At 49.2% G+C, this 26,023-nt stretch overlaps 1 protein-coding gene across 5 annotated transcripts in view; it reads left to right on the forward strand.

The window, feature by feature from the left end:
• LOC147117234 (uncharacterized protein C2orf66-like) overlaps positions 1-26,023 on the forward strand; it is a 115,639-nt gene that overhangs the window by 70,416 nt on the left and 19,200 nt on the right. The window lies entirely within an intron of this gene.

Raw genomic sequence — 26,023 nt, forward strand, 5'->3', positions numbered from 1 at the left:
AAAACATCTAAAAATTTTAAAATTAACACATTCTACCTTAATCCTCTATCCATATTACCTGGACAAAGCTATACACAAGCGCCGCCCGTCTCTGGGCGGCCAGCCTAATCCCTGGTTGGGCTGCCACAGGCTGCTCCCTGCGGCGTGGCTGGACTAATTCCAATTTCTGGTCCCTCGCAGCTTAGGGCTGCTGGTTGGGGACTTCTGCCTTTTGGCTTCTCCCTGACTCGGGAGCCCACCCTGTTCCATTGGAAAGCTGGTGACCATACTTTCTTGGGCTGGGGTACCCGAAAAGACCTCCTAGGGAGTGTCACTGGTGGGGCTACCCCGGCGAGCAGACCCTTAGCTCGGGTCACACTTCCTGCTGGCTGGGGACCTCCTCCTTTGGGTCCCTCCCTTCCCAAACCTGGGCTGGGGACAGGCAATCCCTTGCCACCGGCTGCCGGTGGCTGAGAGCCTTCCCCTTCAGGTCTAAAGCCTGGTTCAGGCTCCTCCCCAGAGTCCCACAAGAGAGGGGGAATCGCTCGGGCCAAGTGCTGGGGAGCTTCTCCTCTCATGCACGCGACTGCGCCTGTGTGTGCAGTCTGTGTGTGCCTACGCGCTGCAGGCTGGGGATTTCTAATCTCGGGTACAATCCCAGCTGCCTGTTCCCCTGCCCCCTGCTTAAACAACCCGCATTGTTTAATATAACTGGCAGCCTGCCAGTAATTCTATTCCAAATCCTTTTCCCTTACCAGGGCGGCCTTGAAGGTGGAGTCTTGGGCTTGGACCTGCTTTTGGTCCAGGGCCAAAGCTATCCCCTGTGTGCCTCCCTTGTCCTGGATTGTTGCTACCGGGCCTGCTCTACAGGGGTCGCAGAACTCTCCTTCCCTGTTCCCCTGCTTGAACAACTTACACTGGTCCTGCATGGCTCCTCCCCTAACACAAGCCACAGTGCCTGCCTGTGCAGTCTGTGAGCTTGTAGCCATTGTGGGCTGAGGATTTCTATTCTCAGGTTCACTCCCAGCTGCCTGTTTCCCTGTGGGTCCCATTAAGCTAAATGGGACCTTGTTAGACCAGGGTGAATTGGTCAGGTCTTCCGAGTGGGCCACCATGCTGGAGGCTCCAGTGTCCACTGAATATCTCCCCTGCACCATCTTCACCCCCATCTCAACGTAGGGCCTGCTCCCCTCCACATTTTCACGGGGACACAGGTCCACAGGTTGCAATGGCTCTAGTCATTGCTGGGAGAGAGGTGGGGCAGACGGGGTCAAAGCACCGGTGGTGGCTGCTACTCTCCCCTTGCCAGTCAGAAGAGACCGTAGGGACTGTAAAAATGACTCAATCGCTGCGGGAGGGATATCTGGCCCTGCTTTATGGGCTGGGGCTGTGGGATCCTTTCCCTTGCTATCCTTCCAGGGATTCTTACAGTCTTTTCTCCAGTGACCATCTTTCCCGCACACATAGCAATTTAACCTAGCCTGGGAGGGACGGTTCCCCTCCTGGTGCCACTCTTTCTTACTCTGGCTCCCAGGTTTAACCTCATGGACTCTTCCCTTGGGTTGGGGCGTCTCGATACCCCTCATGTTCCTGAAGGCTACTGTGAGCCGGCGGATCACCGCTTCTTCGGTGGTCTGGGGGTTTCGGGGGTCGAACCAAGCCACTACCTGGGCTTGGATCTGGGGTAGGCTGTTTGTCATGAGACAACGGAGCCAGTGAGTCAATTGGACTGGGTCCAGGGCTGCCCGCCCTGGCATTCCCGGGCATGCGCTCCGGTAGACTGGCTACAGCCTGTCTGCGAACGCCTGCGGGGACTCCCCTGGGAGCTGCACCGTTCTTTCTACCCGGGCGAACGGGCTACCATCATTGAGTCCCATGGCCTCCAATACCTCATTCTTGAGACCCTCATAATCCCTCTGCACCCTTTTGCACTCGCCAGATAGGGCCTGGAGGAGATCACCTGCCAGGGAAAACAGCAGCATTTTTGCTTGCTCTGCGTCATCGCAGTCATTTACACAAGCTGCTTGCTCTATCTCCCTGAAGTGCAGAGAGGGGTCTCCCTTTTTAGTGAGCTTGGGGATGTGGCTAACCATGTCCCTGAGCTGGTGGGTGCCATACGGCACCACAAACTGATTCTGGATGGCCCCAGGGTCATCTTCATCAACAGGCGGACCGTACCTCCATTGTCGGAGGGGGTACACTGGTCCTGGTCCCGGCCTATCTAGTGGGGCCTGCTGTGCTTCCTCTAACACCTCATCCTCCACCCCCCTTTGCTGCCAGAGCTCCTGAAAGCTCAGAGCCGTGGGTGGCAGTAGTGGGACCTCTGATTCCCTGACCAGCCTTTTCCTGGGTGTTGCCAGTGGGACGGTTTTACTTGGGTTGCTGGTAAAATCCGACTGACCTGCCTTCAGGCTGATCAGACATATCATCCCCTTTGCCCTCTTTAAAGCCATATTCAAGCTTTCTATCTCTTCCCTACAGGGGCCATGATCTGCTTCCTCGAACCCTTGCTCGCAGGCCGACTTATATGCTGCCTTTACCTCCCTAACCTTTTCCTCCTGCTCTTTTACTTCTTGTATGAGGCGAGCGTTCTCCTCCCGCACCCTCATCTCATTGCTCTTGGCCTCTGCAACTAGGCACTTCAGGTACTCTGACTCGTGCCTCGTGTGGCTTTTGCCCTCACTAAACTGGACCACCAGGCGCTCTATCTTGGCCTGGTATTCTTCAACCTCTCTTTCCCTATCCCAACTCTCTGCTCTAGATTCTCTAAGCATGCGGGTAACTTCCCCAACCCTGCAGGCACCTAACCACAAACAAACCAGTGGGATAAAAAGAAAACCAATAACTGCTGCTCTCTCCAGACCCAAACCACCATCTGCTACATCACACACCGTTGCTGACGGTCCTGTCGCGGTCGTCATTTTGTAGGAATTATTAACGGGGATGGGGTTATTGTCTCTGGCCAGTCAGAAGCCTCTGAGCTGCTCCAGAGCCCCGTGCGGTTTTGAAGCGCTCCCCTTTCCTGGTTCTGACCGCCGGACTTATTCGGTAGTGATGTAGACAGAAACGAGACTCGTGGTTGGGTGCAAAACAGGCCAGTATTTATTGAAACAAAAAGAAAACAACTTAAAATAATGAATACAACACACCTGTGCTCGATACAGCAGTTTGACTTAGCACAGTACACTTATTGTCCACTACCACACACTTTTGCTTAGTGCAACACTGTTACCTAACAGGGGAGGAGAAAACAGACACGACGAGGGAAAATTGACTGAAATCACAATTTTAACAAAATCCCCCTTAATTCCCACCCCTAAATACCTATCTAAGTTGCCTTGTGATGGGCCAGAAAAACTATGCTCACCATTGAAACGCCTGCTCCGTGCCCCTGCAATCTTAGATTCTTCACCACCCTGAAATGGAGATACCCAGTGTTTAAAAGTAACTGCTGGTATTTCACTCCCTTGGGCGGGCTCCTGAGTTGTAGATAGGGCACGGAGACGAGGTTGCAGAGAGAGAGAGATGGCTTCCTGAGAAGCTATCTTATACCCCATTTGGAGCCGAAATCTTCCCGCCCAAATCTGGATGTATCTGGGCTATACAAAAGGGAATTGATCTGTCCCCATTCATTGTGATGGGTTTTGGATGAATTACCCATTTCCCTTGTGATGGGTTTTTGAATGTATCCCCATTCATTGTGATGGGTTAAATAAAGCTGTCTCCGTTTGAAGAGAACATGTCTATTCCCTTAATTGCTGAGTAAACAGCCCTTGGATGTTAGTGTAAACAATCTGATTGTCCTGTGGTCATGCCCAACCGCAAGTGATTGGCAGTCTCAAGTGCTTAATCTCTTAAGTCAATATTGTAAAGCGTTCGTGTAAACAAAGTTCCTTTGTTCATGCTGACAGTCTCAAGCACTTAATCTTTTGAGTCAACATTGTAGCAGTTTCCCAAACCGCATTTGATTGACGGTTTAAATACCTTACTACTTCAGAGGCTGGTTTTTTTAAAAATCCTTTGTCAGCCATCTTTGATTTTCCTTTTCACAGCACACAGGCTGTGTTGTGTCTTCTGCCACGAGGTCGGGCAGCCATCTTTGATTATCATTTTCACAGACACACAGGCTGCCTTTTCTTCTGTCACGAGGTCTGACGGCCATTTTTGATCCCTGGATTTTGAAAGGTGTATTCTACCCAGGTATTCTTTAATTAAAAAATAAATCTTCGGAGCTGTAGAAAGTTTCAAAATTATTGCAAAATCCTACAAGTCCCACGGGATTCCCATTCTCGCTCTTCGGTCCCCACCCAGCAAAAAAGCTTCACACAACTGTCGAACATAGTACTTAAAGTCATTTAACTGCGGACATAACACCAGTAAATGGGACAGAGTCTCATCCCGTGTCCCACACACTGGGCAAGTTGCCGCCTCCACTCGCCCAATCTTGCACAAGACTGTCATGGTAAAAATCCGGTTATGAGCCAATTTGAAATCCAGTTCAATCCACTCTGGACATCTAAAAATTGCCCACACTCCCTTCCAAATTCTGTGGGTATATACTCTGCCAAAACTCCTGACCAGCAGGTGTCTTGAATCTCCATTCTCTAAATACCTCATAGAAATCTCGAGTAGTACAGTTGTCAAATTGTCCAACTCTCCCCCTTTCTCCCGTACAAAGCTTGGAAAAGCAGGACGCATTTTACTTCCTTTGGAGATTTGCGCATTTATTTCTTCCATCCAATCCTGTGGCATTGCCCTCACAATCTTCTCATACATAATTCCTATTGCATTTTCCTCTACCTCCTGATCCTCCTCCCACACCATGTCTCTCACTATCGCTTCCGGCAACCAACCTGGAATCACCTCGGATAATACATCTTTCACAGATATAATCCCAGCTTTTATAAAAGCTTGATTAAATAAAACCTCTCCTTCGATGTTGACCCACCAGTTCAAAAATAAGGGCTGTTCTAAAAATTCCTCAGCCCCCTTGGGCATAAACTGCACACTTTTTAAAAATTGGGCCCAAGTCTCTAAAACCCCCTTATAAAACCTAGGGAGAAGTTTAATCGATTTCAAAAACATATTATTGTATTCCATATACAATATCCCCTGCCCTCCTATCCCACTTCGTTTAAAAAAATGCTCAAAACAACTCTTCCAAAAACTTGTATTTGACTTCTGAAGAAATCTCTGCACCCATTTGATTCTAAAGGATTTTTTCTTCAAATCAATATCTGGGAAATTGAGTCCTCCCTGATTTCTCCGTCCAATGATGGTATTGTAAGCCACCAAGGCTGGTTTCCCTTCCCATAAAAACCTCACACAAGCCTCTCGGATGGACTTTTCCACACACTCAGGAATATCCTCCGCCGTCAATAAGTACCATAGCTTAGATAGCAGGAGGGCAGACACCACTGTCGCTCTTCCTTGCACTTTCAACCTCCTTTCCCATCTTCCCAAAATCTTTTTAATTTTCATAACCTTCGGTTCCCAATTTAATCGATCCACTTCATCCCTGTCTTTCTTGCACCCCATATGCACCCCCAGAACTTCCAAAACCTCTACCACCTTAAAGGGACATTCCCCCAACCATTCCCCCCTACCCCTCCCTGCAACCAGGCATTGGGACTTACTATAATTCACTCTGGCTCCTGAAGCTCTACAATATTCCTCCACTACCTCCATAGCTTTCCTCACTGACTCCCCATTTCTCAATGTTAAGGTTGTGTCATCTGCATATTGGTGTATCACTGACACCAGCCCAGAACTGGGGACCACAATCCCAACTACACCTTGTTTCTTTCGCATCATGTAACCTAATGGTTCTGCTACCAATGTGTACATCAATGGGGACAGGGGACAACCCTGTCTCACTGATCTCTGTATCGGAAAATACTTGGATAAAAAACCATTACATTTAACACAGCTAAATATGTTTGAATAAAAAATCCTTATCACTGAATGAAATTTTCCTTGAAACCAAATGCTTCCAAAACCTTCAATAAAAACTCATGAGAGACCCTATCAAAGGCTTTCTCTTGATCTATCTTTAATACATAAGCTTCCCTCCCACTCTCTTCCATGAGCTCAATTGCATCTCGGATTGAGACCACAGAGTCTGCGATGTCCCGGCCTATGACTCCATAGGACTGAGAAGGCCAAACTATCTGCAGTAACAACTCCTTCAAACGATTTGCCATAACCCTCGCCAAGATCTTATAATCCACATTTAATAACGTGATGGGCCTCCAATTCTTCAGATCCCGTCTATCCCCTTTATTTTTATAATAAGCTAAGCTTATGATCCCTCGCCTCATAGATGGGGCCAGGCTTCCCTCAATTTTAATTTCCTTAAAAACTTCTAAGAGCAATGGACTTAAAATCTCACAAAATTCTTTATAAAATTCTACACTTAGTCCATCGGACCCTGGGCTTTCCCCCCCCCCCCTTCATTCCACTTATTGCTACTTTTATTTCCGCTAATCCTACTTCTTTGTCACACATGTGATGCGCTATCAATTCTAATAAAAGGCTAGGCAGAGTTCAGAACAACAGGCTTTTATTAACTACTGAATTGCACTTCAGACAGATCAGGACTATGCCTCTAGTGGACGACCGAATGCCAGGAGCTGCCATGCGGCCGCTCTTATACTCGGTAGCCCAGGGGCGGAGTCAGCTGAGGCATAGTCAGGCACAACAGTGAAACAAGAGTGAACGACAACAACAACAACAACAACAGTGAACACAGTGAACTACAGTGGTTTACCACATTCACCCCTCGTTTAAAATTAAGTCCGGCGGGGTGAAGTGTATCAAAAGTTCGAGTAGGCGAGTCTGTCGGGCGGCCTCGTTTGCCGTCGAGATCTTCGTGGCGACGATTGCGATGGTACAGCTTCCCACGACGCGTCTTGAGCGGGGTCCAGCACCGGCGTATCGTCCCCTTTGGTGTTGGGTGGGCGAGTGGGCTCCGGCTGGTCCTGGGGGCGCGGCATGCCGTCTACTGGGGTGGAATGGACGGGGTGAGAATTGGGTCTACTGAATTTTGGGCCGTGTCGGAGGGGGTCGTAGTGGGGGGCAATGGTGGCGGGTCAGTGGACCCCGAGGGTGCCAGATCTCTAATGGAGACTGTGTCCTCCCGCCCGTCCGGGTATGCCATGTAGGCGTACTGGGGGTTGGCATGGAGGAGGTGAACCTTCTCTACCAGGGGAGCCGTTTTGTGGGACCTTACATGCTTCCTCAGCAGGACGGGCCCTGGGGACGTCAGCCAGTGTGGTAGTGAGTTACCGGATGTGGACCTCCGGGGAAAAACAAACATTCGCTCATGGGGGGTTGCGTTGGTGGCTGTACACAGCAGTGACCGGATGGAGTGGAGCGCATCGGGTAGGACATCCTGCCAACGGGAGGTCGGAAGGCCCCTAGATTTTAAGGCTAGGAGGGCCACCTTCCAGACCGTCGCGTTCTCTCTTTCAACCTGTCCGTTCCCCCGGGGGTTGTAGCTGGTGGTCCGGCTTGAGGCAATACCTCTCATGAGCAGGTACTGACGGAGTTCGTCGCTCATGAAGGACGAGCCCCGGTCGCTATGAATATAGCTGGGAAAACCGAACAGAGCAAAGAGGTTGTGCAGGCATTTAATGACCGTAGCGGTGGTCGTGTCCGGGCAGGGGATGGCAAAAGGGAAACGGGAGTACTCATCAACTATGTTGAGGAAGTACACATTGCGGTCAGAGGAGGGGAGGGGCCCTTTAAAGTCGATACTCAGGCGCTCAAAAGGGCGGGTGGCCTTGATCAGGTTTGCTCTGTCAGGCGTATAGAAGCGCGGCTTGCACTCTGCACAGACTGGGCAGCTCCTGGTCATGGTCCTGACCTCCTCGATGGAGTAAGGCAGGTTGCGGCCCTTAATGAAATGGAAGAACCTGGTGACCCCCGGGTGGCAGAGGTCGTTGTGGAGGCCCCGTAGTCTATCGATCTGCGCGGTGGCGCATGTGCCTCGCGATAGAGCGTCTGAGGGTTCGTTGAGTTTCCCTGGCCGGTACAAGATGTCGTAATTGTAGGTGGAAAGTTCGATTCTCCACCTCAAAATCTTGTCATTTTTGATTTTACCCCTCTGCTTGTTGTTGAACATGAAAGCAACTGAACGCTGGTCAGTAAGCAGGGTAAATCGTTTTCCAGCCAGGTAGTGCCGCACCGCCTCCACAATGGCCTGGGCCTCCTTTTCCACAGAGGAGTGTCTGAGTTCGGAGCCCTGGAGGGTTCGTGAAAAGAAGGCCACGGGTCTTCCCGCCTGGTTAAGGGTAGCGGCCAGGGCGAAGTCGGATGCATCGCTCTCCACCTGGAAGGGGATGGACTCATCTACCGAGTGCATGGTGGCCTTGGCAATGTCATCTTTTATACGGTGAAAGGCTAAGTGGGCCTCCGCCGTCAGGGGGAAGGAAGTGGACTTGATAAGTGGACGGGCTTTGTCCGCATAATGAGGGACCCACTGGGCGTAATAGGAAAAGAAGCCCAGGCACCTTTTGAGGGCCTTGAGACAGTGGGGCAGGGGAAGTTCCATCAACGGGCGCATCCGGTCAGGGTCAGGACTGATGACTCCGTGTTTCACCACGCAACCAAGGATAGCGAGGCGGGCTGTGCGGAATATGCACTTTTCCTTGTTGTACGTGAGGTTTAGGAGTTGGGCCGTGCGGAGGAACTTATCAAGATTGGCGTCATGGTCCTGCAGGTCATGGCCGCAGATGGTCACGTTGTCTAGGTAGGGAAACGTGGCCTGTAACGCATTCTCGTCGACCATCCGGTCCATCTCCCTCTGGAAGACGGAGACACCGTTGGTGACGCCAAAAGGAACCCTGAGGAAGTGAAAAAGGCGGCCGTTTGCCTCGAAAGCTGTGTACTGGCGGTCCTCAGGGCGGATAGGGATTTGGTGGTATGCTGCCTTGAGGTCAATGGTCGAGAAAACGCGGTATTGCGCTATCTTAACCATGTCGGCTATGCGGGGGAGGGGGTATGCGTCCAACTGGGTGTACTTGTTGATAGTCTGGCTGTAGTCGATGACTAGGCGCTGCTTGTTGCCAGTCTTAACGACTACCACCTGGGCTCGCCAGGGGCTGGTACTATCCTCAATAATCCCCTCTTTCAGGAGCCGCGTCACCTCAGATCTTATGAAGGATCTGTCCCCGGTGCTGTATCGCCTGCTCTTTGTGGCGATAGGCTTGCAGTCGCGGGTGAGGTTGGCGAACAGGGGGGGGGGTGTGATTTTGAGGGTGGAGAGACTACAGGTGGGGCGTGGCGGGCAATTTAAAAACTGCTGGTTGCAGACAGTGAGTGGGGGAAAAGGTCCACCGTATGTCAAGGTGACACTCTTAAAGTGACAATGAAAGTCCAACCCCAGTAGAACGGCAGCGCAGAGATGTGGCAGGACGAAGAGCTTTACATTTTTATATACGGAGCCCTTCACCGAGAGGGTCACTACGCAGTAGCCGCCGACGTCTGCTGAGTGGGATTTCGAGGCCATGGAGATCCGATGGCGCGTTGGCCGGACCGAGAGAGAATAGCGCCGTACTGTATCAGGGTGTATGAAGCTCTCCGTGCTCCCGGAATCAAAAAGGCAAGTTGTGGCGCGGCCATTTACCTGGATGTCCATCGTGGACCTGGCTAGCTGATGGGGTCTGGATTGATCCAGCGTGATGGAGGCCGCTGTGGAGTCGGTAGCGTCGCTGTAGAACCCCGGTGAGGCGGCGGTGGGTGAGTCGGGGGCCCGTTGGCAGAATGGCAGACAAGATGGCGGCGTCGGAGAGGAAGGACAAAATGGCGGCGCCCATGACGATCCCGATCCCCACGAGGCTGGAGGGAGGCAAGATGGCCGCTCCCACGAATCGCACGCGGCGCTGCTGGAGGTAGGGGTCTTCTGGCTTCTGCAGACGCCAGCGTAGTGTCCCTTCTTACCGCAGGCAGAGCAGACCGCGTTTTTCGCCGGGCAGCGCACCCTGGGGTGATTGGTTTGGCCACAGAAATAACTTTTCTGGCTCGGGCGGGACATCGCTGCAGCAGTTGAGGCCAGGGCCCGTGGCGGCGCCGCGTCCCAAGGTGGCGGCGGCTGCGGCATCCATGAGGCGGCCGCGCGGTCCGGGGAGTAGGCCTCCATGTTCCGGTGGGCTACGTCCAACGAGAGGGTGAGTGAAATTGCCTTCTTCAGGTCGAGCTCGCTACTTTCCAGCAGTCGCTGCCGTGTGTGAGTGGACCTGAGGCCCGCCACGAGGGCGTCCCGGATGAGCTCCTCCGTATGTTCCGTGGCTGTTACTTGCTTGCATTCGCAGGCTCGGCCGAGTTCCTTCAGCGCCCGTATGTATGATTCTGTGGGTTCCCCGGGCTGTTGTTTGCGAGACCCCAGGAGATGTCTTGCGTAAACATAGTTGACCGGGCGTGCGTATTGCTCCTTCAAGATGTCGATAGCCCCCTGGTAGCTCGTAGCGTCCCGGATAAGGGCAAAAGCTCGGTGGTTTACTTTAGAGTTCAGCACCCTGAGCTTGTCGGCATCGGCGGCGACGGTCTCGCCGGATGCAGTCAGAAAGGACTCAAAACAGTGCAGCCAGTGCGAGAACTTAGCAGTCGAGTCCGGTTCTTGCGGGTCGAGTTCCAGGCACTTGATCTTAAGAATCTGCAGCATCGTTTTTTTTTCAGTAGTTAATAAAATTGATGCGCTATCAATTCTAATAAAAGGCTAGGCAGAGTTCAGAACAACAGGCTTTTATTAACTACTGAATTGCACTTCAGACAGATCAGGACTATGCCTCTAGTGGACGACCGAATGCCAGGAGCTGCCATGCGGCCGCTCTTATGCTCGGTAGCCCAGGGGCGGAGTCAGCTGAGGCATAGTCAGGCACAACAGTGAAACAAGAGTGAACGACAACAACAACAACAACAACAGTGAACACAGTGAACTACAGTGGTTTACCACAACATGCTTCTCCCATCCTCCTTTAAATGCTCTTCAATAAAAGCAGTAACCTTCTCCATCGCCAAATTGGAAATGTCTTCTTTAGTATATAACTCTTGATAAAAGCTGCTAGCCGCCTCCAAAATCTCCCCACTTTCATGAATGATCTTCTCCCCAACCTTTAACTCTTCAATTAACGATAATCTCTGTTGCAGCTTTTCTTGCTCCAGAAAATATCTAGTGCATCTTTCGCCCTCCAATGCATCTCTAGCCTTTACACGGAGAATGGCCCCCTTGCGTTTTTCAGCTTGCAATAATTCCCACTCTTCCTTTTGCACCCGGAACTTAGTCTCCGCTCCCTTATCCCCTCCGTCAACTGCTTTACAGACATCCGTAAACCTTTTGTTTATATTCTCTTTTCGACGCTGGTTAGCTGCCGCCCTCTTTTTCCCATAATGTACCGAAAAAACTTTTACCTCATATTTGAAATTATCCCACCAAACTCTTCTTTCTTTCAAGAACAAAGGTTCCTTCCGAGCATCCTTTATTATCTTTATAATCCCTTCTTTATAAGCAATTTCTTTCAGGTATTGATTGTTTAAAATCCACACCCCTGAACCGATCTTAACTCTGCTGTTCCTAATTCTAAGACCCAAAGCCGAGTGATCACTAAAAAATACTTTTTTATAATAAATCTCCATCACCTCAGAACTTAACCCTTCCTGCATTAACACAAAATCTATTCGGCTCTGTTTTAAAACATCACCCACCCAACCTGATCTGGAGAACTCCCTTTTTATGGGTTTCCGGTCCCTCCATAAGTCTCTCAAATTTAAATTTGCCATCATTTTTACAATCATCCCTCTGGAGTTATCATCCTTAAAGGTCATCTGGGCTGAAATGTCCATCTGAGATAAAAATACATTAAAATCCCCCACTGTACCAGGATTTTCCACCTCTGCCGCTTCAGTGAATAACCCCCGAAAAAACTCACGATGCTTGCAATGGTCGTTCGTGTTGTGTCCGTCAGTAGTAAGACACAGACTGCAGGAGAACGGTACAACAGGTGTTTACTCAACATGGCTCACTCTGGAACTGAACTGTACAGATTACTACTCAGTGCTATATACAGGTGTGGTTACTGCTGGTACTGCAGTATACATGAGCTGTAAAAAGTAGTTCCCCCCCTTAAAGGTATATACATTACAATTCCTCCCCTTTTAGATTAACAGTACCATAACACTCATTTAACAATTAAATATCAAACTAATTACAATTAACACTTTTAACATACAACGTTAGCTGAAAATAGTCCATTTATATATTCAGTCTTTGGGAGGCTTCCTGATCCTTTCTGGATAGCGCCTTTCCCGAGTGTCTCGCTCTTGGTGTGGAGGCGATTCTGGCACCCTGTCATCGGTTGGGTCATCAGCTTCCGATGCTACTGTTTCTGGGGTAGATGCGACCTGTACATTGGGTTCCTCACCAGGTACGTATGGGCGAGACATGGGGTTGACTTGTTCCTGTGACTCTAGGATCTGGTCAGCATGGCATCTCACGATGTTCTCCCCAACGTCCACTGTGTACATTAGTGGGCCCTGCCGTGTGCATATCGTTCCTGGCTGCCATTTTTCTGTTTGGTAGTCATGGGCCAAGACTGGTTGCCCGACATTGAAGCTCCTTGTTGGCTTCTCATGGATGTGCTGGAATTGCTTACTCTCAACATCTCTTCGTACGTTTGGTCTGAGCAAGTCCAGGCGAGATCTTAACCTTCGGTTAAAGAACATCATGGCCGGGGCCTGGTTGGTGACTGCATGTGTCACATTCCAGTAGGCGAACAGGAAATTGTCCACCTTATGCTGCAGCGGAATGTTGTCATTGTACATAGCCTTTATTGCCTCATTAAAGATTTGTACGAACCTCTCAGCCAATCCATTTGTGGCTGGATGATACGGGGCGGATGTGTAATGCCTTACCCCATTCTTCTTCATAAACCTCCGGAATTCTTCGGACACAAACTGTGGTCCGTTATCAGAGCAAATCTGTTCTGGCAAGCCATTCCCGGTGAAAATGGTCCGTAGGACTGCAATAGTTTTCTCCGTGGTGGTGGAGGACATTTTGATGACCTCAGGCCATTTCGAGTGCACATCCACGGCTATTAAAAACATTGAGTCCATGAATGGACCAGCAAAATCAATATGCACCCATTGCCATGGAGATGAGGGCCACTCCCATGGATGTAGAGGGGCATGTGGTGGTGCATTTTGGACTTTCTGGCATCCTGAGCAGCTCTTGGTCAGGTCCTTGATTTGTTTATCGATTCCCGGCCACCACACATAAGCCCTGGCAAGGCTTTTCATTTTTACCCCTCCCAGATGACCCTCATGAAGCTCATTGAGCACTCTATCCCTTAACTTGGGTGAAATTACCACTCGGGATCCACACATCAAGGTCCCCCGGCACACTGACAGCTGTTCTCTTCTTGTTGAGAATGCTGGCAACAGTGAGTCGCCATGTGCTGGCCATCCTTTCACCGTCAAATCATATACCCGAGACAGTGTCGGGTCATTTCGGGTTTCCTTTTCGATACAAGCGTTAGTTACCAGTAGGTATTCAACTGTAGTCGAATGGAATATTTCAACAGGATCCACTGCTGGTGCTTCCTCCGCAGTAGGCAGTGGCAGGCGTGATAGCCCATCAGCATTCCCATGCTGTTTCGTGCCCTTATATTCAATTTCATAGTGGTGCGCCCCTAGAAAGAGTGACCATCTTTGTAGTCGTTGCGCAGTCATCACCGGAACGCCCTTCTTCGGATTAAAAATGGAGACAAGAGGCTGGTGGTCAGTCAGCAAGGTGAATTTCTGCCCGTGCAGATAGTGATTGAACTTTTTCACTCCCCACACTAGGCTGAGGGCCTCCCTGTCAATCTGGGCGTAGTTACGCTCGGCTGAGGTTAGTGATCGTGACGCAAAGGCTATTGGCCTCTCTGAGCCGTCCAAGAATTTGTGCGATAGCACCGCTCCAATGCCGTAGGGTGACGCATCACACGCCAACCGAATTGGTAGTGCTGGGTTGAAATGGGCCAATACCTCTTTCGATGTGATTAGTGTTTTGCTCTTCTGGAAAGCTCGTTTACATTCGTCACTCCACTTCCATGGCACCCCAGTTTGCAGTAGGGTGTTCAGTGGGTGTAGTATTGTAGACAAATTTGGCAAGAACTTATGGTAGTAGTTTTCCAGCCCGAGGAACGACCTCAGTTGTGACACGTTTTCCGGTGCTGGAGCCTTGACTACTGCCTCAATCTTTTCTGGGGACTTATGTAACCCCTCTTTATCGATAACGTGGCCACAATACGAGATCTGTTTTTTTAAAAACTCGCATTTGGGGCGGTTAGCTCGGAGCCCATATTCCTTCAATCTAGTGAGCACCTGCTCCAGGTTGGCAAGGTGATCACTGTCATTTTCGCCCGTGACCAGGATGTCGTCCAAATAACACTGGGTCCCTGGGATCCCTTGCAGGACTTGTTCCATTGCCCTTTGCCAAATAGCCGGAGCTGATGCTACCCCGAATACCAGCCGGTTGTATTGGTAGAGACCTTTATGGGTGTTGATTGTGACGTATTTTTTTGATGCTTCTTCTACCTCCATTTGCAGATACGCCTGGGCCAGATCAATCTTAGTGAAGCGTTTTCCTCTAGATAACGAGGCAAAAATATCTTCAATCCGCGGAAGTGGATATTGTACGGTGTGAAGGACTGGGTTCACTGTTACCTAAAGTCCCCACAGATGCGAACCTTCCTTGGTTCCCCAGGCGAGCTGCTCAACGACTTTTTCATCACAGGGACGATGGGTGTAGCCCACTCGCTCCAGTCTACCTTGGACAGTACACCTGAACGTTCCAAACTCTCCAGCTCTGCTTCGACAGCTGGGCGGATCGCATAAGGTACCGGTCTGGCCTTAAAAAATGTTGGGCTTGCGTTTTCTTCAATTTTAATTGTTGCTGTCATGCCTTTTAGTGTTCCGAGTCTTTGCTGGAACACTTCTTGCGCGTCGGTTAGGATCTTTGACAGTCGCCCAGGTGTGACGTCGTCATCCTTTTTGGCAGCCACATTCAGTGCTTGTATGGAATGCCAATCCAGCTGTATTTTCTGGATCTATTCATGTCCCAGTAATGGTGGTCCTCCATCTTGCAATACATACAGGTGTTTCTTTACCGTTATATATAACGGTCACCCTTATTTTTCCTTTGGGGTAGACTTTTTGCCCCGTGTACTTCTTCAAAATAATTTTTGTGTCTCTCAAGGGTATGTGTGAGAATAGCCGCTCGTAGTCCCGTCGGTTTATGACTGTTAGGGCTGATCCTGTGTCCAATTCCATTTTTACCTGGACTCCTGCTATCTTGAGAGTGACCCAAATGGTTCGGTGATCCTCCGTTTTGATCACATTATGTAGTTTCAGACAACTCAGCTCCCTGTTTTCGGAGTCAGTATCACTCTTTTGTTCATCTGAACTATTCTCCGTCACCTTATGTACCTTATTATACTTTTCTTTTGGAGATTTCTTATTGCTGGTTTTCTTTCCTGACCTGCAGACTCGTGCTGTGTGTCCTACTTTTCCACACTGTCTGCACACTTTGTCTTTGAACCAGCAATCATTGTGGTCGTGTGTTGTTCTGCCGCAGCAATAGCACTTCTCTGTTCTGTATGACATTTCGTTTGTGCCATATTCTTGCGGTCTCTGTTGTATCTCTGCAGCGCCCCGTGCTGCTGCTTCATATGATACCGCAATGCTGAAAGCCTTGTCCAGCGTAAGGTCCTTTTCAGATAAAAGCCGTTTCTGGGTTCCTTCACTTTGAAGCCCACACACAAACTTGTCCCTTAAGGTATCTGCCAGTCCCGTTCCAAACTGGCAGTGTTTCGATAGTTTGCGCAGTTCTGTTAAATATTCAGCATTGCTTTCATCCTTATGCTGGTTCCGTTTGTGAAACTTGAATCTTTCTGCTATCAGCAGCGGTGTGGGGTTTAAATGTTCCTGTAGTATCGTCACTATGTCTCCAAAACTCTTTTCCACTGGCTTCGCTGGGGTTACTAGATTTCGTAATAAGCCATACGTCTTTGCACCCATTAAATTTAACAATACCAGCGCTTTCTTGTCATCTGACACCTCATTTGCCTTGCAGTATACATCTATTTGTTCGACATATGTAGTCCAATCTTCGACTTCATTGTCAAATGCGGTGATACTGCCACTCTTCGGCATTTTGGGTGTGGTTTAAAATGGCTTAAAATGGCGTCTCCCGTGCTTTCCTTCCTCTCCCGCTGCTGCCAACACCGCTCTCGGCGGTCCTCGTGGCAATGGCGGCACCCTGTAGGTTTCGCGCGCTTCTCCTGCGCTGCTGCCAATGCCACTCTCGGCGGTCCTCGTGGCAATGGCGGCGCCTCGCGGGTTTCTGTGCTTCTCTCTTCCTCTCCTCGACGCTGCTCGGCCCCTGAACACCGGCTGCGCCCTGTGCGCTCTGCCCTCTCTCTCTCTCCCCCGTCGACGCTGCTCGGCCCTTTGCTGTGCCGCTCGGTCGGGCTCTAGCCCGCCGCTATCCGGGATGGGTCTGCGCACTACCTGTTGCCAGCCCGTTTCGCTAGACCACCGCGACTGGAAAGCCAAGCCTGGCTCTTAACAGCCTCCCCCGCAATTCTCGAGTCTCTGCTGGATGACTGGGCGGTTGCCCGTGGTCGATGCCCATGTCTCTGGCCTTGACCTCCAATCTACTGGTCTCCAGGAACGAATCCCTGGGAGGTGATGCAAAGTTGCAGTTAGGATCGAATTTGTCTCATCGCCAATGTTGTGTCCGTCAGTCGTAAGACACAGACTGCAGGAGAACGGTACAACAGGTGTTTACTCAATGTGGCTCACTCTGGAACTGAACTGTACCGATTACTACTCAGTGCTATATACAGGTGTGGTTACTGCCGGTACTGCAGTATACATGAGCTGTAAAAAGTAGTTCCCCCCTTAAAGGTATATACATTACAGTTCGGTGCATAGATATTAAAGAGATCGCAATTAAATCCCTCCATTTTTACCCTTAGCCGTAAAAATCTCCCCTCAGCGTCCTTGTCCATCAAGGCAACGTTCTCTTTTATGGACGGATTCACCAAAACTGCCACCCCTCTACGGTTATTGTTTGCACAACTTCCAAACACCTCTCCCTTCCAAACCTTCTGAACTCTTTCTAGGATATCCTCATCCCAAAAGGTTTCTTGCAGACACAACAAGTCCATACGTTTAAAACCCTGCAACAACTGCTACAATTTCTTCTCACCCCTCAGTCCGTTCACATTAATCGAGACCAATGTAATCATGACTCCAAAGAAGGGAAGTATGCCTGATAATCTCCCCATCATTTAATCTCTAGCCCTTCCCTCCTCACATGCTCCTTCCCAAATTCTCGGGCTGTTGTTGCTTTTTCCTGCAGCCTCCGACTCTTTTTCCCCTCCTGTTTAAACTTTCCCTGCTGTTTCAGCCTCTTCCTTGCATTAAGTTTGGGCCCAGGAGCTGCCCTTCCTCCCTCCTTCTGCCCCTCACTAACCTTTCCCTTTCCACATGATGCCACCCCACCCCCGACTTCCATGTCTCTGTCCCCCTCTAATTCCTCACACTCAAGCTCTTCTGCAACCCTCTGTGCCTGCTCCCCGTCCGATACATAATCCTGCTCCCCGTCAGATATTTCATCTCCCATAGAGAGTCTTCCTGCTATCGCAGTTTCTCCCACTGTGCCGCTCCCTTCGACCACATCTCCACCTCTGACCCTTGCACCCTGTTCCCTCTCTCCATGGGACAATGGCGCACCTAAATTGTTCCCTTCTGACGTCTCTATCTCGCCGATCCCATCCTGTTGTCCCTTTAAGGCTCCTGCCTCTTGCTCCCTCTCCCCGTCCTGCCCCCTCCTGCTCACCAAGATATCCAACTCCCCACCTCTCCCCAGAGCACCCACATCCACCACACACCCCGCTCCCGCCTTCTCTCCCCCCGCAGCCACCCGACTCCCCAGGGGGAGCCGAACCGCACTAAGGCTCGAGTCTGCACTCGACCCTCGCTGCCCGCTGCTGTCTTTGTTCCCCTGCACAGCACTTGGCGTGTTTTCTGCCATCTCCACCCCGTCCTTCACTCTGCCATCCTCTGCCTCTTCCTGTGCTCCTTTCTCCTTCATTTTACCGGCTGTGTCCTCCGGCTGCACCGCTCCTCCGGCTGTTCCACTCTCATCTCCTTCTCCTTCTCCCATCTCCTCATTACTTTGTTCCCCTTCTGCCACACACTCACAGCGGGTGGGGCCTTTGTGACACACCCCACAGCTCTCCGCCTTGCAGCTCCGAGCGATATGTCCCGACTCACCGCAATTGTAACAATACAAATCTGGACAGTTTCTTAACGAGATGGTCATGTCCCAGACAATAATAGCACACCTTTACTTGGTTATCATGCAGCACACAAAAGTACTGCACTCCTTCCAGTGTCTCGAACTTCATACTGTACGGCAAAGACGTCACCCCCTCTGGGAACCGCACCTTTACATACCGGGTTCCGTCTGCTACCCGTGTTCCCGGATAGTACTTTATTTCAGAACAGATTTTAATGTCCAATGATTCCAACCTTTTGCTCAGCACTTCGTCACTGGCAAGTTCAAAAATGAAACCACCACCTCCTCTGAATATAGCAGAGTCACCTCCAAGAATTTCTCACCAACTTTCAGATAGAGTAGCAGTTTTTCCACCTCCTCACGGCCACTGACCGTCACCTCAAATCCCACATTCGGCTTTGGTCGGCAGGCAAAGCAGCTTCCCTCGCCACAGTCCTCATGAACCGTGTGGATTTTATCACAGGCTCGAATTTTCTTATCCTCACACTGCACCACCACCATGTTTTCTTTACCAAACCTCCTTTCCCACCACAGTTTCTTCCCTAATTAAATTCCTCTCGGGAACACTGTCCTCCGAGGGGCCCGGCTCTCCGGACCCCTCAGCAGCCATCTGGCTGTTTTTTGTGGGCCAAAAAGGTCCTAAAACTTGAAAACAAAACCCCAAAACCCACCACCAACTTTTTACAAAACTCCCTCCAACACCCAGCTGCAATTAAGCAACCAGTAACACCTGGCTCACTCCTAGCGCCTCCCACCTAGAGAGTGCTACCCACTGAGCCACAGCAATAATATGTATAGATATTATAACCAAGAGGTTTAACTGCAAATCATAGAACAATAACAGCTAATCAATTTTAGAAAAAACAGGATTACAATATCATCAGGTACAATCTTTTTAAATTGAGAAACTGAGCTCAAGGTTCACGGCCAGTTGTGCAAGACAGCACTAAAGTTGGAGAGTAAAAGGGGAGGAAGCGAAGCTTGAGTTTTAATAGGTTGTCAAATATAGGATGAAACATGCATGCCAGCCAACAAAACTTAGAAAAGCTGACTGAACAGTTTCAAAACAGCTGGCAAAGCCCCCAAAAAGCTGCCAACTCAAAAAACAATATATATATAACAGAAAATAGTCCTGAATAAAGGCATGTGACTGTTAGATCCATGTGTTAATGGAGACATGGAATGCAGGAGTTGATTTAACAAGTGTTTACTGAACAAAGTCTGGAGGTGAACTAACAACACAAGATGCTACACAGGCTTATATACCCGAGTGGTCACTACTGGTACTACAGTATACAGGGGCTTCAAAAACATAGTTCCTCTTAAAGGTACATACACTACAATTCCTCCCCTTTTAGATAAATAGTACATAACATTTTAAGTAATCATTAAATAACATTTTTACAAGAACAATAATATACACATTTGCTGAAGTTAATCAATTACAAATTCAGTCTCTCTGAAGGATTCCTGACTCGGTCCGGATAACGCCTCGGTGGTGTAGTAGTTTTTTTTGGCAAGGTCGATTCGGCTTAAATGCTAGTGTCGGGTTCATCTGGTTCCAGTATCACTGGATCGGAGGTAGATACTATGGGTATCTCTGCTTCATCACTAGGCGTATAGAGTTGTGGTGTAGGTTGTCCTTTTTCGGATGATTCTATGATCTGGTCAGCATGGCACCTTATTATGCTTTCTCCAATGTCCACGGTATACATCAGTGGTCCTAGTCGTGTGCAAATAGTTCCAGGCTGCCATTTCTCGGTACGGTAGTCCCGGGCCAAAACTGGTTGACCTATCTGGAAGGTTCTAGTTGGCCTTTCATTCATGCTTTGAAATTGCCGGTTCTCTACGTCCCTTCTGACGTTTGGCTTGACCAAATCCAGCCGGCATCTTAGTCTTCTATTGAAAAACATCATGGCGGGGGTTTGGTTCGTAACCACATGTGTTGCATTCCTGTACGCAAACAAGAAGTTATCTACCTTATGTTGTAGATTTATGTCTTCATTGCCCATGGCCTTTATGGCCTTCTTGAAGGTCTGGACAAACCTTTCAGCCAATCCATTGGTGGCGGGATGGTATGGGGCGGATGTGTAGTGCTTAACCCCATTGTTTTTTAAGAACTTCCTGAATTCTTCGGATACAAATTGCGGTCCATTATCAGAACAGGTCTGTTCAGGCAGCCCATTCCTGGCGAATATGGTCCTTAATACTGTGATGGTTTTTTCCGTGGTGGTGGAGGACATCTTTATTACCTCCGGCCACTTGGAGTGTGCATCCACCGCGATTAAGAACATTGAGTCCATAAATGGACCAGCAAAGTCGATATGTACCCTTTGCCATGGAGATGAGGGCCACTCCCATGGATGTAGAGGGGCTTGTGGTGGGGCGTTTTGGACCTTCTGGCATCCTAGACAGCTCTTGGTCATTTCTTCGATGTCTCCATCGATACCTGGCCACCACACAAACGCTCTGGCTAAGTTCTTCATTTTCACTCCACCCAGATGCCCCTCGTGAAGCTCCTTTAGCACTCTATCCTTGAGTTTGGGTGGAATCACCACTCTGGATCCACACATCAAGGTTCCTCGGCACTCTGACATCTGTTCTCTTCTTTGCGAGAATGCTGGCAACAGTGGTTCGCCATGTGCTGGCCATCCCTTCACCGTTGAATCGTAGACTCGTGAGAGAGTCGGGTCATTTCGCGTTTCCTTTTCAATGGTAGAATTTGTCACCGGTAGATATTCCACTATGATCGAGTAGAATATCTCCACTGGGTCCACTGTAGGCGCCTCTTCCACCGTTGGCAACGGTAGGCGCGATAACCCGTCAGCATTCCCATGCTGTTTTGTTCCTTTGTACTCTATGTCATATTGGTGTGCCCCTAGGAAAAGGGACCACCTCTGTAGCCTTTGCGCTGTCATAATGGGAACGCCCTTTTTAGGGTTGAATATGGAGACGAGGGGTTGATGGTCAGTCAACAAGGTAAACTTTTGTCCGTGTAGATAATGGTTGAATTTCTTCACCCCCCACACCAGGCTGAGTGCCTCCCTGTCGATCTGGGCATAGTTACGCTCAGCTGAGTTCAATGAGCGTGACGCAAAAGCCATCGGCCGCTCCGAGCCATCAGGGAATCTATGCGATAATACCGCTCCCACGCCGTAAGGGGATGCATCGCACGCCAGTCTGATTGGCAGTGATGGGTTGTAATGAGCCAGCACTTCCCTGGACGTGATCAAGCCTTTGCATTTATGGAAGGCACATTTACAGTCTTCGCTCCATTTCCAAACTACTCCCGTTTGTAGCAGTGCGTTAAGCGGGTGCAGAACCGTCGACAAGTTTGGTAAAAATTTATGATAGTAAGTTACTAATCCCAGGAACGACCTTAATTGTGAGACATTTTCAGGCGCTGGGGCCTTTACGACCGCTTCAATTTTTTCAGGTGACTTATGCAACCCTTCTTCGTTAATGACATGGCCACAATGGGCCAGAAATTCCAGGCCAGAAGCGTGAGTACGGTTGGGTTACTCACGCATCTGGCCGTTGGAAATGCCGGCGTTCAGCAGGAACAGCGCATGCGGGGAACGCCGGCATTTCCAGACCCGAGGTCTATTCACTTCGCGTGCGACTGCACAGGCAGCGCTTGCGCAGTGAACTTTGTAGATTTCACTGATGGATTCAGTGAGGGTAAGTCCCTAGAACTTGCACTTGAAAAAAGCAAGTGTAAAGTTGTTCATTGGCTGGGGAAGGAGATATATTTTATGGAGGAGCTTATGAAATGCAATATTTAGGTTTGGGAAAGGGAGGGAAGTTATTTTAAGAAATTTTAACTAAGTTTTAAACTTTAATTTTTTTTTTTAAACGTGTTTTCAGAACGGTAGGTAGAAGGAACAATTGTGGCTGTGTGAATGGAATGTGAGAATGAGTTATGTATGTATGTCCACATATATTCCTTTACGTATATGTATGTATGTTTTATATTCCTTTACTAATGTGTATGAATGTATATTTTTAATTATGATTTTCCAATAAGTTACTTTCTCTGAAAGTCATAATTAAATAATACATTCATACACATAAGTAAAGGAATATATACATAACACGCAAAGGAATATATACAGACATACATACTTTCAGAAGCTCCACGATAAGAAATATCTTCCTCCGCAGCCTCTGGAGCAACTGTACCCATGCTTTTTTCATGTGTAAGTTGTAATGACTGGACCTCACTGAAAGCATTAATGAAAGCGGCGAATTATACTGCGCATGCGCTGCCTGTGCAGTCGCACGCGTTCTGCCTCTGAACCCCTTCGTTCAGAGGACAGGAAATGCCGGTTTTCCCCACATGCACTGTGCATGCTGAAAACCGGCATTTCATCCGGCCAGATGCGTAAGTACCCCGACCGTACTAGCGCATTTGGAAGGGAATTACTGGGCCAACATTTTACATGTCAATAAAATAAAAAATTTAACAATTGCACAACTTGCCCCCTCGCATCTGCGACTGAGGGTCCAAGGAGGTGCATTGCGCAAGAGGTCATCATCGTACGTATCCTCACACTGTTCCCTTTGGGGAACTGTATGAAGTGGTGGAAGGATTTATGGCCGTGATTAACGCTCATTCCGTGACCGGAGCCATCTTTGAACCAGCCATTAGGGTGGTTAGTCCTATGGCGGGCGGGTTTTACGGGCTCCCACAACCCATCTGAGGGGGGGGGGGGCCACCAACACCCACGGACGCAAGCATCCCGCTGGATGTCCACCCAGAATTTAAAGTTGGAGCTCCGACTCCACTTGCCGGGACTGTCTGGAGTGGGGTTCAAAACCCTACTCCTTCTAGCCCAGCGGCGGGGATGCTTACTGCTACGCAAAAGGCCCACTCCGCACAAAAGGTGACACCCATACGTTTCCTGTGCCTTTTCCCTCCCCGAGACTGGAGCCCTATGCTGCCATTTCACGTTGCTAATTGGATTGGGCCTTTGTCATAGCGGTAGGATCCCCGCCGCTGGGCCAGATCAGGGTAGGGTTTCGAACCCCGCTCCAGACAGTCCCAGCAAGTGGAGTCGGAGCTCCGGCTCTAAATTCTGGGTTGACATCCAGTGGGATATTTGCGTCCGTGGGTGTGGGTGGCCCCCCCTCCTTGTATAGCTTGTGGGAGCCCGTAAAACCCTCCCGCCATAGGACTAACCGCCCTAATGGCTGGTTCAAAGATGGTTACGGTCACGGAATGAGCGTTAATCATGGCCATAAATACTTCCACCACTTCATACAGTTCCCCAAAGGGAACAGTGTGAAGACACGTACGACGACATTGCTAAATAAATAAATGGAATTAAAAAAATTCTTTTAGGGCTTTTAAAAGTCTTTAAATTGCTTTAATTCTCTTTAAAACTACTTCAGATTACTCAAAATAATGTAAACATTTTAAAAAGTTTATAAAAGTTACCAAAATCTTCAAAAAACTTCCAAAAACCTATTTAAACTGCTGCTTTGCATGTAAAAATCCTTAGCAGCTTGACAGAAACATTGGGGGCGTGTCCAGTGAAACTGAGACCTCAAGGGGTGTGTCTCACTTACACTGCACGCTCCTGGCTTTGCGCTGGCTGCACTCCTGGGCGGCGTGACGTCATACGCTGCCCGGGAATGTGCTTTCTATTTCTGCAAGTTCAGGCGTCCCAGAAGCTGATCGGCACGAGCGCGGGGTAAGTGCAAATACGGGGCTTGCACGCGCTGCAAGCCCCGTTCTGGAATTTCTGGGCCAATATGATATTTGTTTCTGGAAAAATTCGCATTTGGGGCGATTTGCTCGTAGGCCCCGTTCTCTCAGCCTCGTGAGCACCTGCTCCAAGTTGGCAAGGTGCTCGTTGTCATTTTCTCCTGTTACAAGGATGTCGTCTAGGTAGCATTGAGTCCCCGGAATCCCTTGCAGGACTTGCTCCATAGCTCTTTGCCAGATAGCCGGAGCTGATGCCACTCGGAAAACCAGTCGATTGTACTGGTACAGGCCTTTGTGTGTGTTTATCGTGAGATACTTTTTAGAGGCCTCCTCAACCTCCATCTGTAGATATGCCTGTGCTAAGTCAATTTTGCTGAAACGTTTCCCTCCGGATAGTGAGGCGAAAATATCTTCTATCCTCGGAAGAGGATACTAAACCATGTGAAGAACCGGGTTTACAGTCACCTTGAAGTCCCCACAGATGCGAACTTTTCTCTGTTCTTCAGAGTTATCATTATTCAACATTTTCTTCATGACCGGGACGATGGGTGTTGCCCACTCGCTCCAATCTACCTTGGATAACACGTCTGCTTTTTCCAAATTCTCCAGCTCTGCCTCGACGGCTGGACGAATTGCGTATGGCACCGGCCTTGCCTTAAAAAACTTGGGAATTGCCGCATCTTCCACTTTTATTGAGGCGGTGGTGCCTTTCAGGGTTCCTAGTTCCTGTTGAAACACTTCTTTGGCGTTAGCCAAGATTTCTTTTAATCGTCCAGGTATGGCGTCATCATCGGTTTTTTTCTTACTGGTCACCGTCAGTGCCTGAATGGAGTGCCAGTCTAAACGTATCTTTCTGATCCATTCACATCCCAACAACGGCGGACTACCATCTTGCAGAACGTATAACTACAACTTCTGTATTTCCTTGCCGTTGTATACAACAGGCACCCTTATTTTCCCTCTGGGGTATACTTTCTGCCCCGTATATGTCTTCAAGACAATGGATGTGTCTTTCAAAGGTATATGCGGAAATAGCCGCTCGTAATCCCGTCGACTCATGACGGTCAGAGCTGATCCTGTATCTAACTCCATTTTGACTGGGGACCCCGCTATCGTGAGGGTAACCCAAATGGTCTGGTAATCTTCTTTGGCAATTACATTATGTAATTTGAGACAGCTTAGTCTCTTGTTTCCGGAGTCGCTATCGCTCTTCTGGTCTTCGGAGCTACTGTCCGTCATCATTTGTACCTTTCTGTACTTTTCCTTATTGAACTTTTTACTGTCAGCAGATTTGTTTCCAGATCTGCTTACACGTGCAATGTGTCCCATCTTTCCGCATTGCCTGCATGCTTTGTCCTTGAACCAGCAGTCCTTCTGGTCATGGGTGGATCTGCCGCAGCGATAACATCTCTCGAAACCCCGTGGCATTTCATGGGTGCCGAAGTCCTGTGGCTTTTGCTGTATCTCTGCAGCTCCTCTTGCTGCTGCTTCGTATGATACAGCCACACTGAAAGCGTTGTCCAGTGTCAAATCTTTCTCAGAAAGTAGTCTTTTCTGTGTTCCTTCGCTTAGGAGACCGCAGACGAATTTGTCTCATAGAGAATCTGACAATCCTGCCCCGAATTGGCAGTGCTTTGACAGCTTTCGTAATTTGGTGAGGTAATCAGCGTTACTTTCATTCTTGTGCTGATTCCTCCTGAATAATTTGAATCGTTCCGCTATCAGCAGTGGTGTTGGGTTTAAGTGCTCCTGTAAGGTATCAACAATCTCCTTAAAATTCTTGTCCATCGGTTTGGCTGGAGTGATCAAGTTTCGTAACAGCCCGTATGTCCTTGCGCCCATCAGATTTAGAAATACCGATGCCTTTTTATCATCCGCTACTTCATTCGCCTTGCAATATACCTCCACTCTTTCCACATATGTGGTCCAATCTTCTATATCACTATCGAAAGCAGTAATATTGCCAGTCTTCGGCATCTTGAAAATCT

Source organism: Somniosus microcephalus, chromosome 5, assembly GCF_052327205.1.
Source record: "Somniosus microcephalus isolate GS21.2 chromosome 5, FLI_Smic_1.0, whole genome shotgun sequence".
Classification (NCBI taxonomy): domain Eukaryota; kingdom Metazoa; phylum Chordata; class Chondrichthyes; order Squaliformes; family Somniosidae; genus Somniosus; species Somniosus microcephalus.